The 17,379-nt window shown below is 34.7% G+C and overlaps 1 protein-coding gene across 3 annotated transcripts in view; it reads right to left on the bottom strand.

Moving 5' to 3' along the window:
• LOC149796321 (transmembrane protein 131-like) overlaps positions 1 to 17,379 on the bottom strand; it is a 197,579-nt gene that overhangs the window by 170,416 nt on the left and 9,784 nt on the right. The window lies entirely within an intron of this gene.

Below are 17,379 nucleotides of genomic sequence, written 5' to 3'. Positions count from 1 at the left end.
AGACACATATAGCAGCGAATGATCGTGAACTGTGATTACTAATGCTTGCATTAAAGTTCTTACTATCTACTTTCGTAATACCAAGTAATATTTTTAGTACAAAAACATATTTCCACAACCAGTCGAGTTGATAGACCATTCAGGTTAAAATATCGATACTAGAGAATTTGCACCGATACAAACTGTGATGCAGAAGTGCATAATTGCATACCAATATACTGACATCATTACACAACTAAATGTAAATAAGCACTATTTCCAAATAACAATTTTCTTTTTTACTGCACTCTGATTAATTAATATAGCCTGCTTACTATAAATGCTATACCTAACACAGCTAAATTTGCATCCAATACACCCTATTTGCCATATGCCAGTCAAGTTAATCAGTCTGTTGAAACAGAAAGCTAATAAAAAGGGTGTCATTTTTCTCATAGTGGTGAAGCTGAGAAGTAAATAAAAATGCAGTTAGCATTTGATTCCTGCTTTCCATAGAAAGCATTAATTTGCTGGTGAATAGAAGCAACTTTAGTATCAAGTTTCATAACTATCCATTCATCTGATACTATTCATGTGAATGAATAAAACTGGCTATAACGTTTGAGCCAAACATTTCTGCATCTGTCAAGTATCTAGGCCAAAGTTATTCATACCGACGATGTTTTAATGATGGTTGCTAACTGGAAGCTGTGAAGTAGCTAGACCCTGGTTATCCAAATTTGAGTTTTACTGAAGGTTGCTAACTGGAAGCTGAAAAGTAGCTAGACTGGTTATCCATATTAGAGTTTTATTGACAGTTGCAAACTGAAAGCTGTATAGTAGCTAGACCTTGGTTATCCATATTATGGTCTTGCTGATGGTTGCAAACTAGAAGCTGAAAAGTAGCTAGGCCTTGGTTATCCATATTAAAGTCTTGCTGATGGTTGCAAACTGGAAGCTGAAAAGTAGCTAGGCCTTGGTTATCCATATTATGGTCTTGCTGATGGTTGCAAACTGGAAGCTGAAAAGTAGCTAGGCCTTGGTTATCCGTATTAGGGTTTTGCTAATGGTTGCAAACTGGAAGCTGTGAAGTAGCTAGACCTTGGTTATCCATATTATGGTCTTGCTGATGGCTGCAAACTGGAAGCTGAAAAGTAGCTAGGCCTTGGTTATCTGTATTAGGGTTTTGCTAATGGTTGCAAACTGGAAGCTGTGAAGTAGCTAGGCCTTGGTTATCCGTATTAGGGTTTTGCTAATGGTTGCAAACTGGAAGCTGTGAAGTAACTAGGCCTTGGTTATTTTTATTAGGGTTTTGCTGATGGTTGCAAATTGGAAGCTGTAGAGTAGCTAGGGCATTCAAATCTCTAAACCATATGTCTCTTAAAAAAATAATTAAAAAACACTGGTTATTTATTGCAATTTTTATATATCGATTATATGGTATGGGGATTATTTTCAGTGTTCATTTTTTAGAATGTACAAATAGGGATCGAACTGACCCATACACCAGTTTAAGACTGACACTGTTCTCCTGGCTTATACCTGTATTACAACTCTATGGTCATGAACTAAGTAACAGAAAGAAGCAAAAGGGGGCAATTGATGAAAAAGGATACTTTGAATGTTTAACATCAAAAGTATGACTATGTGCAACAGAAAAGCCATTACAGGTATATTGAGTGAAAGGTATTTGTACAAACACAGACCGGCAGTGGAAAAGTGTTTATTATCAGTCCATTCAAGTTGTTTGCTCTCCTTTTCTCGATCATGTAGGAACAGTATTCAAATCTGCCGCATCCAATTAAATTCACATAACCGAAGCACAGAAATATATGGTAGAGTTATCACATCGTAATCTGAAGATGACCCTAGTCATGTAAGCAAAATCTAACTAGAGATAACCGATACAATTTCAAGCCATGAATAAAAATTACAAAAATGAGACAAAATCAATTTACCAAGAATTATTTTAAAAAATAGATACACATAACATCTGGCAATAGGATAAAACAACCAATGAAAATCAAAAGGATTAAAATGAGACAACAGTATTAAATCATTCATTACATATCAATTTGTGCCACAATTATGAAACTTTCCAATTTGTGTGGGGTTACTACAGTTCTGACATGTGCATATAAAATGAGAATGGTACATTTGTGTCAGACCAAAGAAAACTATACATGTCTCTCACTCTGCTAAGTTAATTTAAATAGTAGGTAGTGAAAGACTTGTCAGTGAAGTGGGACAAATTCCAATGGCAGTTTATAAAGGTGGTCACTGAAGTGGAAACCAGTAAACAGGTTAAGTTATTTGTACACTGGCCCTGGTCTTGAAATAGGACACGTAAATACATTTACAGCAAAGCCTAGGAAATACACCACACTATATTTACTATGCTACATACATGTAGACATGATTGATCTAATAAATTTTTTATAATATGCTGGTCTGTCAGCCTTAAAATAAATTGCAAATCCTTTAGGGATGGATGGGTAGGGCAATTTTACCAGGTACAAATGAATCCAGGTACCCGGCGATGTCAGTTTTTATTGGGAAATATAAAAAAATGTGCCAGATCCAGGTACTTGCCCATTCATATATATATAATCAATCCTATAACCCAAGATGTCATTGGGGCAATACAATTTCACCACTAATTTTCTCCATCTTTCTGTTTTCCAATGCCCTTTGGGAATCTCCACACTCCATGCCTGTCCACTCTTTAATGTTGTCTTTACACCTCTTCTTCTGCACCTTTTCACTGTGCCTTTAACTCATTCAGCCCGAATCCCGCCTGTTGGCATGATGAGGCTGTACCCTATCTCCAAGCTCTGCAGCATCAAGGTCATTTAAGATACTCCAAAGTGGGTGGTATTACAAAAAGCAGATAGATATAGCTCTAAAATGATACCAAATAATCTGGACGTTCTAGTTGCACTACAAAATACAGAGGGAATAAAAAGTGGTCTCATACAAAAAAAAAGAAAAAAGGACTCTAACTTTTACCCTTCTGCTCATGCGCAAGCAAAATAACCAATGGAAAACGACATTTCTAATACAACTAAGCATTAGTCTAATGGACAATCTGTTGAAAGTCGATGTATTAGGATGTATTCAGAAATAGCCCTCAAAATGTATTTCCTACTCATATTTCAGACGAAAACGACAAAAACCTCCAGTGCTGAATGACAAGATTGTTTTGGCCAAGCCAGATGATTGTGAGACATGACTGTACCACTTCAGTTTGTTTTTTTTTTACAATGGTCAGGAGCGTTTGGTTGGGTTCAATAACTAGTTGGATCTTACCATGGGCTATGTATGAGATGCCTTAGAATAACAAGCATATAGAAAAATGGATAGGACAACAAAAGACATGAGCTTTATTTTAGAACCAAGAGCAATGTTGTTATCCTTCTTTATTAGTCTCAACCTTGTTAGTGCTGTTGTTGTCTGGGAAAAGTAGTACTGGTTTGGAGCCCTCATCTATCACAAAATGTTCCCAGGTATCTGAAGCTAGTGACTGTTTCTAGCTTCTGTCCTCTGACCTGTATCTCTACACTGATGCCATTGGTGTTGTTTGTCATCAGTTTGGTCTTTTTGGCACTTATTTCCATACCATATGCTGTGGAGGCTGTGTATTTTCTGCACTTGGTGGATTAAAGCAAGTAGTAAAAACAGTTCAATTCTCTTCCTGCTGTTCTGCATTGTTATTGTTTTTTTTTATAAGAGCTTGTAACACATTAATGGCTATATGATGTCAAGGAAATGAGAGTTAAGTGTCTATTTGTTTAAGCAACAAATATGTGATGCGGTTCACCGTCTTTGAATGCCATTAATATTTTCTGCAAAAGCGAAGGTTGGTGATATATTACTTTCACAATATAAATATATATAAAAGGGACGGATGGGTAGAGAAATGTTGCCAAGTTGGGTACCTGGCAGTGAACTAACTAGCCCAGGCCAGATTTCCAGGTAGTGAAAAAACCCAGGCCATGTCCATGTGACCGGGCTGGGTACCCTGTCTTCTCTAAAACCTAGTAATCTATACCCAGAAAAGTGTTCAATGAACAAGATTGTCTCACAACCTCCTTTTTTGCAACATGCCAGTCACCAAGGCATACACACAAAGAATGCTTCATGTCCCCATGGCAAACATAATACTATACAAGGAAACCAACCAGCATAAAATGTAACCAGTCACTAAAGTCTGAATATAGTCCACGCTTAACTTACTGGGGGACTGACAATCCAGTATGTAAGACTATTGGGTTAATAATCCAAGAGTTCCAGGTTCACTACCTTCCCAGGCCAAACTGGATCATTCCAGGTTCACTACCTTCCAAGGCCAAACTGGATCATTCCAGGTTCACTACCTTCCCAGGCCAAACTGGATCATTCCAGGTTCACTATCTTCCCAGGCCAAACTGGATCATTCCAGGTTCACTACCTTCCCAGGCCAAACTGGATCATTCCAGGTTCACTACCTTCCCAGGCCAAACTGGATCATTCCAGGTTCACTACCTTCCCAGGCCAAACTGAATCATTCCAGGTTCATTACCTTCCCAGGCCAAATTGGATCATTCCAGGTTCACTACCTTCCCAGGCCAAACTGGATCATTCCAGGTTCACTACTCACTACCTTCCCAGGCCAAACTGGATCATTCCAGGTTCACTACCTTCCCAGGCCACTCTGGATCATCTGTCTTAGTACATCCTTAGGGGAAAAGACATTTAACTCCCATTTCCTTGACATGGTATAACCATTAATGTGTTATAAAAAACAACAGCAAAACTTCACCTCACAGCAGGACTAGAATTTAACTGTTTTTACTACTTGCATTAATCCACCAAGTGCAGAAAATACAAACTTACAAAAATCCTATTTTGACTGGTTTTAGGGGGATTTAGGGCTGGGCAGAGTGGCCTAACAATTGTTATTACCTGTAATACATTGTAGGAGTTTGGAATTACAAGGCAACTTCAATATTTGTTCTATCAGTTTCAGTTGAAAGTTTTATTATCATACATGTACAGCAGAATTGTTTTTCACGCATATAACTTACATCTAATTGACACACATGCCCAAGCATGCCTTTTTGTACCACAGTGAACAATGGGTATAACCACGACTGAACAAGAACATATTAGAGACAACCATTTTCACTGTTAGGGATTGTCAGGCCAATATATGACAACCTTTTGGTTTTTAGGGATTGTCAGGCCAATATATGACAAAAATTTCATTTTTAGGGATTGTCAGGCCAATATGACAAAAATTTCATTTTTAGGGATTATCAGGCCAATATATGACAACCATTTCATTTTTAGGGATTGTCAGGCCAATATATGATAATCATTTCGTTTTCAGAGATTGTCAGGCCAATATATGACAACCATTTCGTTTTTAGGGAGTGTCAGGCCAATATATGACAACCATTTTCATTTTTCGGGAGTGTCAGGCCAAAATATGACAACCATTTTCATTTTTAGCAATTGTCAGGCCAATATATGACAACCATTTCATTTTTAGGGATTGTCTGGCCAGTATATGACAACCATTTCATTTTTAGGGACTGTCAGGCCAATATATGACAACCATTCATTTTTAGGGATTGTCAGGCCAATATATGACAACCATTTCGTTTTTAGGGATTGCCAGGCCAATATATGACAATCATTTCATTTTCAGAGATTGTCAGGCCAATATATGACAAACATTTCATTTTTAGGGACTGTAAGGCCAATATATGACAACCATTTCATTTTTAGGGATTGTCAGCCCAATATATGACAACTATTTCATTTTTAGGGATTGTCAGCCCAATATATGACAATCATTGCATTTTTAGGGATTGTCAGGCCAATATATGACAACCATTTCATTTTTACGGATTGTCAGGTCAATATGTGACAACCATTTCATTTTTAGGGATTGTCAGGCCAATATATGACAATCATTTCTTTTTAGGGATTGTCAGGCCAATATATGAAAAAAATTTCATTTTTAGGGATTGTCAGGCCAATGTATGACAACCGTTTCATTTTTAGGGATTGTCAGGCCAATATGTAACAACCATCTTGTTTTTAGGGACTGTCAGGCCAATATGTGACAAAGATAAATGTTCAAAAATACCCAAAAATACAAATAAACTATGCCTTCAGATGAGGCACATTAACAGACTTTACCAAAACATGATCCACAATGGAATCAAATAATTTGGGCAAAATGAGTTTTCTGAGAACCTGACTACAGCGATGTGGTGGGATAGTAGGAAGATGTGTGCACAGTTCAAAGTGTTGAGTATAGAAAACAGTTACTTAAATCAGACATTTTACAAAACGTGTGAGTCAAATAGCAGTATAAAGAAAAAAGCATTAAACCTGACAAACATATTAAAACTGCAGTTAGTCTGATTCAGTAAAATTGTTTTCAAAATATGGTAACCATGAAATGAGGTTCCTGTTGAAATCCAGTGACAGGTATCAAAGTCATTAAGTCCTTTCTTCCTACTTAAAAACTTTAAAATACAAAATAAGTTTGTTTCCTTTTACAAGCAATCTGCCTATATGTCTCCACAGAGTAATATTTACTCTGGTTAGATGCATGGAATTTCACCCACTTATTCAAGATTCATGTGTCAATTTTTGTAGGCAATCTCGAAGATTAAAAATTAATTGCACTCATAAATAATCATTTAATGACACAAAAGTTTATCAAAAGCACAACATACAATGTTCAAACTGTTTTACATTGTTCAATGAACATTAAAAAAGACAAGTGCTCATAATGTACTTTAATTATGAGAGCATTCAATGGATTGATGAAGATCAACTTTGTGAGAAAAGCCGATATCAACTTCACTTTGAGTATCTGGGAAATTCACAGGAAATAGAGCACCCATTTTGCCTCAGCTGCATCCTATAAATGACCCTATTGAACACAGATAATAACGTATAAATATTTACATATTTGTGAATGAATACAAATTGTCCTATTTACCCCTGAAAATATGATGGTTAATTTTTGTACCAAAGTTCACTATGCATATATCCATGGCCACAGAACACAACATTATGTACATGTTTGATGAATTTACATATCCCCAGATTACCTTTGTCCTTTGAGTATAGCATCATCCAGTCCTAGCCAATAACGGATGAATTAAAGGCAAAACTTGTGTCATAGAGAAATATTTACATGTATAATATCATGGCAATTAAACAGCATTGAATGCAATTTACTTTATGAATTTGATCAAACCCATCTGACAACAGCATTGAACGCAATTTACTTTATGAATTTGATCAAACCCATCTGACAACAGCATTGAATGCAATTTACTTTATGAATTTGATCAAACCCATCTGACAACAGCACTGAATGCAATTTACCTTATGAATTTGATCAAACCCATCTGACAACAGCATTGAATGCAATTTACCTTATTAATCTGATCAAACCCATCTGACAACAGCATTGAATGCAATTTACCTTATTAATTTGATCAAACCCATCTGACAACAGCATTGAATGCAATTTACTTTATGAATCTGATCAAACCCATCTGACAACAGCGATGCATCTTTCTTCAAACCTCTGAATACACTTAAAAAATATATCTATCTAGTTTGAATAAAGTTGCATAAAGGCTTTTCAAACAGCTTACATCATGCAGTGGGGGTAACTTGACTATCAGATATTACACATATTAGAAACATATTTTGATTCACAAGCTGTGAACTTGATGAATAAAGCACCTGACCCAGTCTGCGAACATTATACAGTAATGTAAGTAATGTATATGACTATGCACTATGAAACAGTTGTTTGCACCAAAATAAAGCCATGATGCATTCAGTAGTTATATATTCAGAACATGACAAGAGCTATTCAAAAGAACTGACAGGAATTTTGAAGATTCCATGCTTCTGTGGCTTAACAATACAATTTTGTGTATTTACCGCATATACTCACTTATAAAGCGAGATCAGCTTCAAGCTGCAGACCCAGATAATACACCAGCAGATGTAGGTCTATGCAGGATGGTAGGAAATCAGTAAAACAAACAATACAGACACTGATCTGCAAACCAATTATACTACAGCAGATGTAGGTCTATGCAGCATGGTAGGAAATCAGTGAAACAAACAATACAGACACTGATCTGCAAACCCATTATACTACAGCAGATGTAGGTCTGTGCAGTATGGTAGGAAATCAGTAAAACAAACAATAAAGACACTGATCTGCAAACCAATTATACTACAGCAGATGTAGGTCTATGCAGTATGGTAGGAAATCAGTAAAACAAACAATACAGACACTGATCTGCAAACCCATTATACTACAGCAGATGTAGGTCTATGCAGTATGGTAGGAAATCAGTGAAACAAACAATACAGACACTGATCTGCAAACCCATTATACTACAGCAGATGTAGGTCTAGGCAGTATGGTAGGAAATCAGTAAAACAAACAATACAGACACTGATCTGCAAACCCATTATACTACAGCAGATGTAGGTCTAGGCAGTATGGTAGGAAATCAGTGAAACAAACAATACAGACACTGATCTGCAAACCCATTATACTACAGCAGATGTAGGTCTATGCAGTATGGTAGGAAATCAGTGAAACAAACAATAAAGACACTGATCTGTAAACCCATTATACTACAGCAGATGTAGGTCTATGCAGTATGGTAGGAAATCAGTGAAACAAACAATAAAGACACTGATCTGCAAACCCATTATACTACAGCAGATTAGAATCTTTGTTATTTGCAGTTTGATTCGATTTATAAATAAGTATTTATGGTAATGCACTGAAAATAGTGACAGATGAGAGTGCCAACAGAACATGATGTTGACAGACCAGACAAGTGACAGATGAGAGTGCCAACAGAACATGATGTTGACCAGACAAGTAACAGATGAGAGTGCCAACAGAACATGCTGTTGACAGACCAGACAACTGACAGATGAGAGTGCCAACAGAACATGCTATGGTCAGACCAGACAACTGACAGATGAGAGTGCCATAAAACACACTGTTGACAGACCAGACAACTGACAGATGAGAGTACTAACAGAACACACTGTTGACAGACCAGAAAACTGACAGATCAGGGTACTAAAAGATCAAGGAACTGACAAATATTTTACAGGTCAGGATTCCGGTAGATAAAATGGCAAACAGATCATGGAACCAACAGAGCAAGGTCTGTGCAATTCTCTTCAGATCTCAAGTTGTACAATTATGGTTTACCATAGAATCGGCATGCCCTGCTTGTATATGCCAACATAATTTGCAGATATCAGTCTTGAGTAAAATACACAAACTATACCCTCTGTGGATTATTTACATTAAACAGATATATTTTGAACCATCCATTCCGCAAATACTGAATTCATAAAGACTGTGATTTCATAATGTACACAATTTCCAAAAAGCTAACTTGCAAGTAAATCAATCTTAGCTATATACATTCTTACTAAACTAAAATACTGCTCTTGTTTACCTTAGAAGTGTCAAATGGCATGCTTTGTTTACATTATTAAATTTAATTTAGGTCTGGAAATGCTAACAATATCAATCTAAGCTCTAATTTTTTTCCCAATTCAAGCAGAGGTTTGGTTTTCCAACGCAAAATGATGAAAGCCAAAGTGGGCCATGTGACACACTGGCATTTTCAAATAATTTCTAGCTAAACTGTATACATTCTTTGCAACAATTATACCATCAAAATGCATCTTACATGTAATGGATTTTCCATTATCACCACTGGGCCAGTCTCTATGTGGAAGGACAAGTACTGTGAGGAGGAAAACTGGATTGGGTATTGTGGTGGAGGTGTTTGGCACATGCAGTAAAAAATGTGGGAATATGCAACATAAAAAAATAACATTAAAAAATGATGAAACCTGCGGCAGTTAAAAATGAGGGAATCTGTGACAGTAAAAAAGTGGGATTTGTGACTGTAAAAAATGTGCGAACTTGTGACAGTAAATAATTAGGGAATCTGTGACAGTTAAAAATGTTGAAACCTGCAATGGCAAGCCTTTGCACTGTTTAACTTTTGATAACTAAATTTGCTAAACTGATATGCTCAGAAAGAAAATTATGATTCCATGTTTAAAGAGGTCTGATTAAGTACCAAATGGACCACCTATATAGGGAGTATGGTGAGCAGGCGAGACACACTTTATATACTCACTTATAAGTCAACAAGTCAAACTGTAAACTTCACAGCTCCAGATCTACCACTGCATCATGTACCGGCAGATCTGGGTCTGTGCAGTTTGTCATCAGTAATCATTAGAACAAACAGCAAAGAACCTGATTTGCAGGTGCATTATTCTATGTCATATCAGGATTTTTGTTGTTCGCATGCTGTTTGACTTGACTTGTATGCAAGTATCCACGGTAAATTACTACACGTAGCATAATGTGAACTTCTACTGACATTAATACTGCACTAAATGTGGACGTTACAAATAACGTAAAAATGTATGGAATCATTTCTATGAAAAGTAATATGTACAAAAAATGTAACAAATAAATATATGAAATCAATTCTATGAAAAGTATTATGTAAAAAAATGTAACAAATATATGAAATCATTTCTATCAGAAGTATTATGTAAAAAAAAATGTAACAAATAAATATATGAAATCAATTCTATGAAAAATTTATTTTATTTATTTTTCAACTGTTGGATGTATAGTACTTTAGTAGCCACTGGACCTTCTTTGAAAGTTTTTGGGTCATTTAAAAAACATTGTTGCCAATCCATGATAATCTGGTCACAAAAGGCAATGAAAATAAAAACTAAATGTGTGGGAATTAATGATATAAGTTTATAAGAAGTAAAGATTTTAGTGAAGGCTAATCATATAGTAATCATAAGAATAAGAAAAAAGTTATTCATTATAGTGATGTTCTGACATAACATATAATTGAAATTCCCATTTTCTAAATCATGGCTCTAGATATGCACATAATGCCTGGCTTTAAATACACTGATATAGGGTCATTATTTTCCTCTAGTTCATAGTAATAATGCATATATATATATATATGCTAGAAGACCTGGCTGTAATCTGACTGCCTACCAGATTTTTTTCTTGTTTGTATTGTTTTGTTTATCATCAGCTGAGGTCAAATGGTCAGGTGACAATTTAGATGGATCACTTGATCTATTCACATAACACTTTTTTTAATTAGCTATAAGCAAGACTTGTAACATGTTAAAATGGCCACATAATAATGTTAATTGTGCAGTTATCATCTGGCCCCTGAAAACATGTACACTGAATAAAATAATAGTCTGATTATTTTATTTACTAATCTCTCACTGTGCATATGCAAATCAATGTGTGCTCCTCCATGCAAAGAAATGTTATACAATGGATTCATTGAGATCTGGATTTGCTTTATGAAAAAAAATATACATGTTTATTACCAGCTGAGTCTCATAGTTGCTCTTGAAACTAACTATGAAAGCAATGAAAAGTTTAAACTTGAGGCTTCTGGAAAACCATGATGTGAACTAGCTGCTGACAAGTGGTTGGATATAAGTACATCCTTAAAATTTAAATGACTATATAGGTGAACCTCAATACTGCAGTCTACAAGAAATACTTGATCATTTCATGTGTGCCCATAACTCAAGCTCCTCTCCCTGGAGAAAGATCTGTACATCAACAGAACACTCCCAAACTCCACAATGTATTGTCTTTTATCTTTAACAGTGTATCATGTATGGACTGGCAACACATATTTTCATTAATATCCACAGGAATATAAAATAATTATGAACTACCATTGATTTGCAAGGTCAAGAACCAATTAAACCTTCTCTCAATGGACAGTATTGAAACATAAATGGATTGTAATTCTTAACTTAGTGAATACTAAAGCAATAATTTACGAAACTTTGTCCAAAGAGAAATGAAAAGCATGTGATTTCTATTGTAGCCATTACTTTCATAAGGTTGTCATCAACTTTCTTCTTCATGAAAATCACATTAAATCACAAGTATTCAAGTTCTAACATTCATTTTCGACTGGCCTAAATGCATTGTCCATACTGCACATGAAAAACCAAACATAATAGACAGTATAATATGTCCCCTCCACAAAACCTTCAGTAATATGGAGCAGCCTCTGTAAATATTAATTATCATGCAGAAAATAAAATTGGACTAAGGTGACCTTGACCTATAATAGTGCCTGTAAATTAGCATAAAATCTATAACATAATAAAGCAGAACATTCTATTATATGATATCAAAGTAGATACACTATAATGAGTTGATGATGACAAAGGATATATTTCTCTTCTGTTCAATGTTCCAAAGATCTGCTTCAGAAGATGTTGTCATTGTCCTTTCCTAGACGCCAGATTGTCCAGGACGAACGTTATTGCTTTGTGATGCAGTTGAGTAACAGCCAGCATGACCACCATTACAAGCATAGGGTGAATGTTACTTCTTTGTAACACAGTGGAGTAACAGCCAGCATGACCACCATTACAAGCATAGGTTGAATGTTACTGCTTTGTGATGCAGTGGAGTTAACAGCCAGCATGACCACCATTACAAGCATAGGGTGAATGTTACTGCTTTGTGACGCAGTGGAGTAACAGCCAGCATGACCACCATTACAAACATAGGGTGAATGTTACTGCTTTGTGACGCAGTGGAGTAACAGCCAGCATGACCACCATTACAAGCATAGGGTGAATGTTACTGCTTTGTGACACAGTGGAGTAACAGCCAGCATGACCACCATTACAAGCATAGGGTGAATGTTACTGCTTTGTGATGCAGTGGAGTAACAGGCAGCATGACCACTATTACAAGCATAGGTATGCTCAAATATTGTATGAACTATGCTTAGCAACTGTTGCCTCACATGTCATGTATTCAGTCCAATATTTCAAAGCATATTCATTCAAATCTATCATACACAGTTTAAAGTGAACCTGATGATACAGTCAAAACAAGAAGAAAAAATCATATTCAAATGTTTCTTCAATTTATTTTGTTAAAATCCTTATATTCACATATGTTCACAAAGCTTTCAGATCTACCTCTTGTTACTAATTTAGTATTACTGACAACAAAAACCATAACTCACACTCTACCAAATTGCATTGAAATACTCCACATCTAATTAAAATAAATTTTAGGGTACTTGAGAATGTTTTTTTCTTATTCAAACTAATCAAATGAATGTAGGTTTCATTTTTCCTGTTATTTTCAAACCATGACCAAAAACACTCACATAGTCTTAAAAATGAAACAAGGTTAAAAAAGGGCAGTAACTCAAAATTTTTATATATAAATTGTTCAGTTAAATGTGGAGACTATCGCAAAATATTGAAAATCAATTCACATGAATTTGACATTCGATGCAATTTGAAAAAGTGCAAAAATGTGAAAACAATTCATACACAACCACGGACTTGATTGGTTAGTAAGTTAGTTCTGAAATCATACCCTTTTATTTGTAATAATAATGTGCAGAAAATATCTAAATTAAATATGTATATTTTTTTTAATTCATAAAGATTTTTGTTTAGTTTGATTTGACCCCTGTCTAATATGATGTTTTTGAAGCATTCAAGCAGGGAAAACAATGGGCATAGTGACTAAGATAAGACCTGCATTGTATCAAATTAAGCTATCTAAAAAACAAGACCTAAAAGGCTGAATTAGTATCAGTGATCACCGAGAGTGGTCTGTTGGGTTTTTTTTAATATATATTGTCAAGGATGAGAATAACATATATTAGTCTATGCCTGTCCATAACCTGCATAATGAAAATACAACCAATATGTCAACACATAAAACGGCACCAAATGACAAACCTTCCAAAGATGAAAAGAGCATTAAACTGATATGTGTATCAATAATGTATGGTATCATATGATGTGTATCAATAATGTATGCTATTGTATGATGTGTATCAATAATGTATGGTATCATATAATGTTTATCAATAATGTATGGTATCGTATGATGTGTATCAATAATGTATGGTATCATATGATGTGTATCAATAATGTATGGTATTGTATGATGTGTATCAATAATGTATGGTATCATATAATCTTTATCAATAATGTATGGTATCGTATGATGTGTGGTATCATATGATGTGTATCAATAATGTATGGTAACATATGATGTGTATCAATAATGTATGGTATCATATGTTTATCAATAATGTATGATATCGTATGATGTTTATCAATAATGTATGGTATCGTATGATGTGTATCAATAATGTATGGTATCATATGATGTGTATCAATAATGTATGGTATCGTATGATGTGTATCAATAATGTATGGTATCATATGATGTGTATCAATAATGTATGATATCGTATGATGTGTATCAATAATGTATGATATCGTATGATGTGTATCAATAATGTATAGTATCGTATGATGTGTATCATGAATCATAACAATACATGGTGTAAGTGTATTGTTTCATCCCCAATAAACATGGTTTTAAAATCAAACATAAGTAGACAAATTTAACAACAGGATTCGAAGCCAATGGCCCTTTGATATTCTTTTAAAACATAAAAATGATTTTCATTTCTTTGCAATTTCACATAAAGAAATTTAAAATATTTGATGTACATAAATTAACATAATAAATTATTTCTTCATCTGAGTTCCTTATCTAATATCTACTTTTTGCATTAAGTTAAAGGGCGTATTCACAATCTGATTTACAAAATAATGTTATATTTATGATTGGTTTCTTGTACAGGTTTAAGTGCCTCCCTGCCTTTCATTGCACTGTCATTGATCAGTACAAAACTTGTAGAAATTTGGACTCGAACATTTTTTTCACCATGGTCATAGAAAGCCATGTCACCTATGCTGCTGATTTTATTACCAAATTTCATTTTGTTCTGGTGGTGGCTTGCATGAAAACAGGGAAGCCTCTATAAACAATTGCTATTCCATAATATCACTTTGAAATATTCTAATCTGAGCAAATTTTGGCAATAATAAGTTGCAGCTTGCCAGAATGTTTATGAAACACCTCTCATAAAGACATACATTTGCCAGTATGTTTATGAAACACCTCTCGTAAAGACATAATTTCTGCCAAAAAATGAGTATTTTTATCATTTATGGCAGTGTAAAATTGAAGTCAATAATATGGAGCAGTGTAATCAGTCTAACTTGTTGTCAAGTCAAATATTGATGACCTTCATAATGCACATTATTTGTACAGAGTTGAAATACCCTGCAACAAGACAGATGCAAAGACATCCAAAATTTACAGAGTATCTCAACAATGTGCCATGTGGAGATCGTTTCTAAGAGTGCCAATAATGATCATATTGATGCCAATGGTGAATCATAAAATGCGACCTATACTGAATTTGGACATAAGACAGAAATACAACCAACTGCCTCATCTGGTTTCATAAAATTATGGCACCCGTTTATATACACACACACACACACACACACGCACACACACACACACACACACAAGAGTCAAACCCACTTGTCTTGACCTCGTTTATCTCAAGAACCCGTGTATATAGAGTATTTGTGTCTGGCACCAAAAAAAACTTTCTTATGCTATTTTTTCCTGCTTATCTCTGTTCCTGTTGTCTATTACATCATTATATCAGACTTAAGTTTCAGTCTGAAGTAATAAGTGGACCCACTTATTTCCACGAAGTGCAACTTTTACTATCTATCTCATTTTTCAGGAAATGATCAGCAAAAGATATAGATTTTCATACACATATTTGGTCAGTTACATTCTGTTACAAGACACTACCAAAAGAAAATACTTCTATAATGCAAATGGCAAGTACCAGATCAAAATTTCATAAATGCCACTGTTGTATCTCATCTGTCGGCAGATTAAATAGATAACGATTACAATACTTGCCATTTTGGAGAAAATAAATTATTCTCCTATCAATTTCATGATAGTATGACTCATTTAAGTTTGCTAGGCCTGCTGGTAAGTGGCTAGTAATCTTCCTCAGTAAGAACTCATGGAGAACAAAAAAAAACACACAAAAAATGATCATTTCTTTTAGCCATTACAATGTATTGGGTGAAGTCTGATGATTCTGTCTTCAGTCTGTAAAATTTTACTATAGCAACTGAGTATATCAATTTCCATTAATGATGTATGTTGTTAGACCCAGGGCAGTTGTACATACAAGTTTACTGTATTTCTTTCCTGTCAGCAAAGACACAAGCAAATCCATTTCACTTACATTGGGACAGTCAGGTTTAAATAAGTTGTGTTTTTTTCTTTAAGGGGTAAGGTTATTTTATTTAATGAGGAATATTAAAACTATGATATGTTCACTGAAAAATAAACATTGGCTGTGGAATTAAAAGAGAAAACAGAGTACATACTGTACCTTTATTTCAGATAGTGCACATACCTGTATACACATGCATGTATACACATACATGAATATACACACACACACATGTATACACATGCAATTTATTAACAACACTGTTCTTTCTGCATTGTCTACTATGTACAGCTGGAGACTGAATTCTGTCTAACAAGTTATGAAATCACAACACTTATTACTAAAATAAAACTGCATAAAACTAAAGCAATGATTAATCTTAAAATTACAACTGTTTGTCAGCAATGTTCCAGTAAACCTAAGAGTAAGAAACAGGAATAAAGGCCAAGGACATTTAAAAATTACTTTAAGGTTTTTATGAACCCTGATATCTTGGACCCGGTTATGTCAAAGATTCTATTACACCATAACGTACTTGAAACAACCAGGTAGGACTGTGTGTTGGTGTGTTTATATATATATATATATATATATATATATATATATATATATATATATATATATATATATATATATGTATGTATATATGTATGTATAGACACACACATATTTTTGGTCGATAAAAATAAAATTCATAGAGATGTTGTGATAGGACAGTATACCATATTATATACAATGAAGCACAATGTGATCTTTTTGTTTACAACTAACTATGACCTTGGAAATCTAACAAAGCTCTACTCCATTTGTGTCAGAATGGACATCAATCACAGTTTAAATAATATATTAAATGACTGTGGTCATTTTTAATAAATTAGTTCCATGACCACTAATTACACAGCTAGTGCTTCAATAATCCTAATCGTCATGGATGAAAGTCACAGAAAACCAAGCCAGTAAAGAAGGTATGAGTATCATGGTTATGTATACAGTAGTTGCTCTAAATTATTTGATACCACAGGTTTATCAGGAAAGGCTGTTATATAGAAGTCTTGCTCAGGATAACGTGCATCTGTGGGACACATGGATGTAGAAAAGTGAGAGCCCAGGATGCAGGGACAGG

This window comes from Sinohyriopsis cumingii, chromosome 6 (genome assembly GCF_028554795.1).
Source record: "Sinohyriopsis cumingii isolate HCF-2022 chromosome 6, ASM2855479v2, whole genome shotgun sequence".
Classification (NCBI taxonomy): domain Eukaryota; kingdom Metazoa; phylum Mollusca; class Bivalvia; order Unionida; family Unionidae; genus Sinohyriopsis; species Sinohyriopsis cumingii.
The sequence above is the reverse complement of the archived record's forward strand: the minus strand, read 5'-3'. Positions and strand labels throughout refer to the sequence as shown.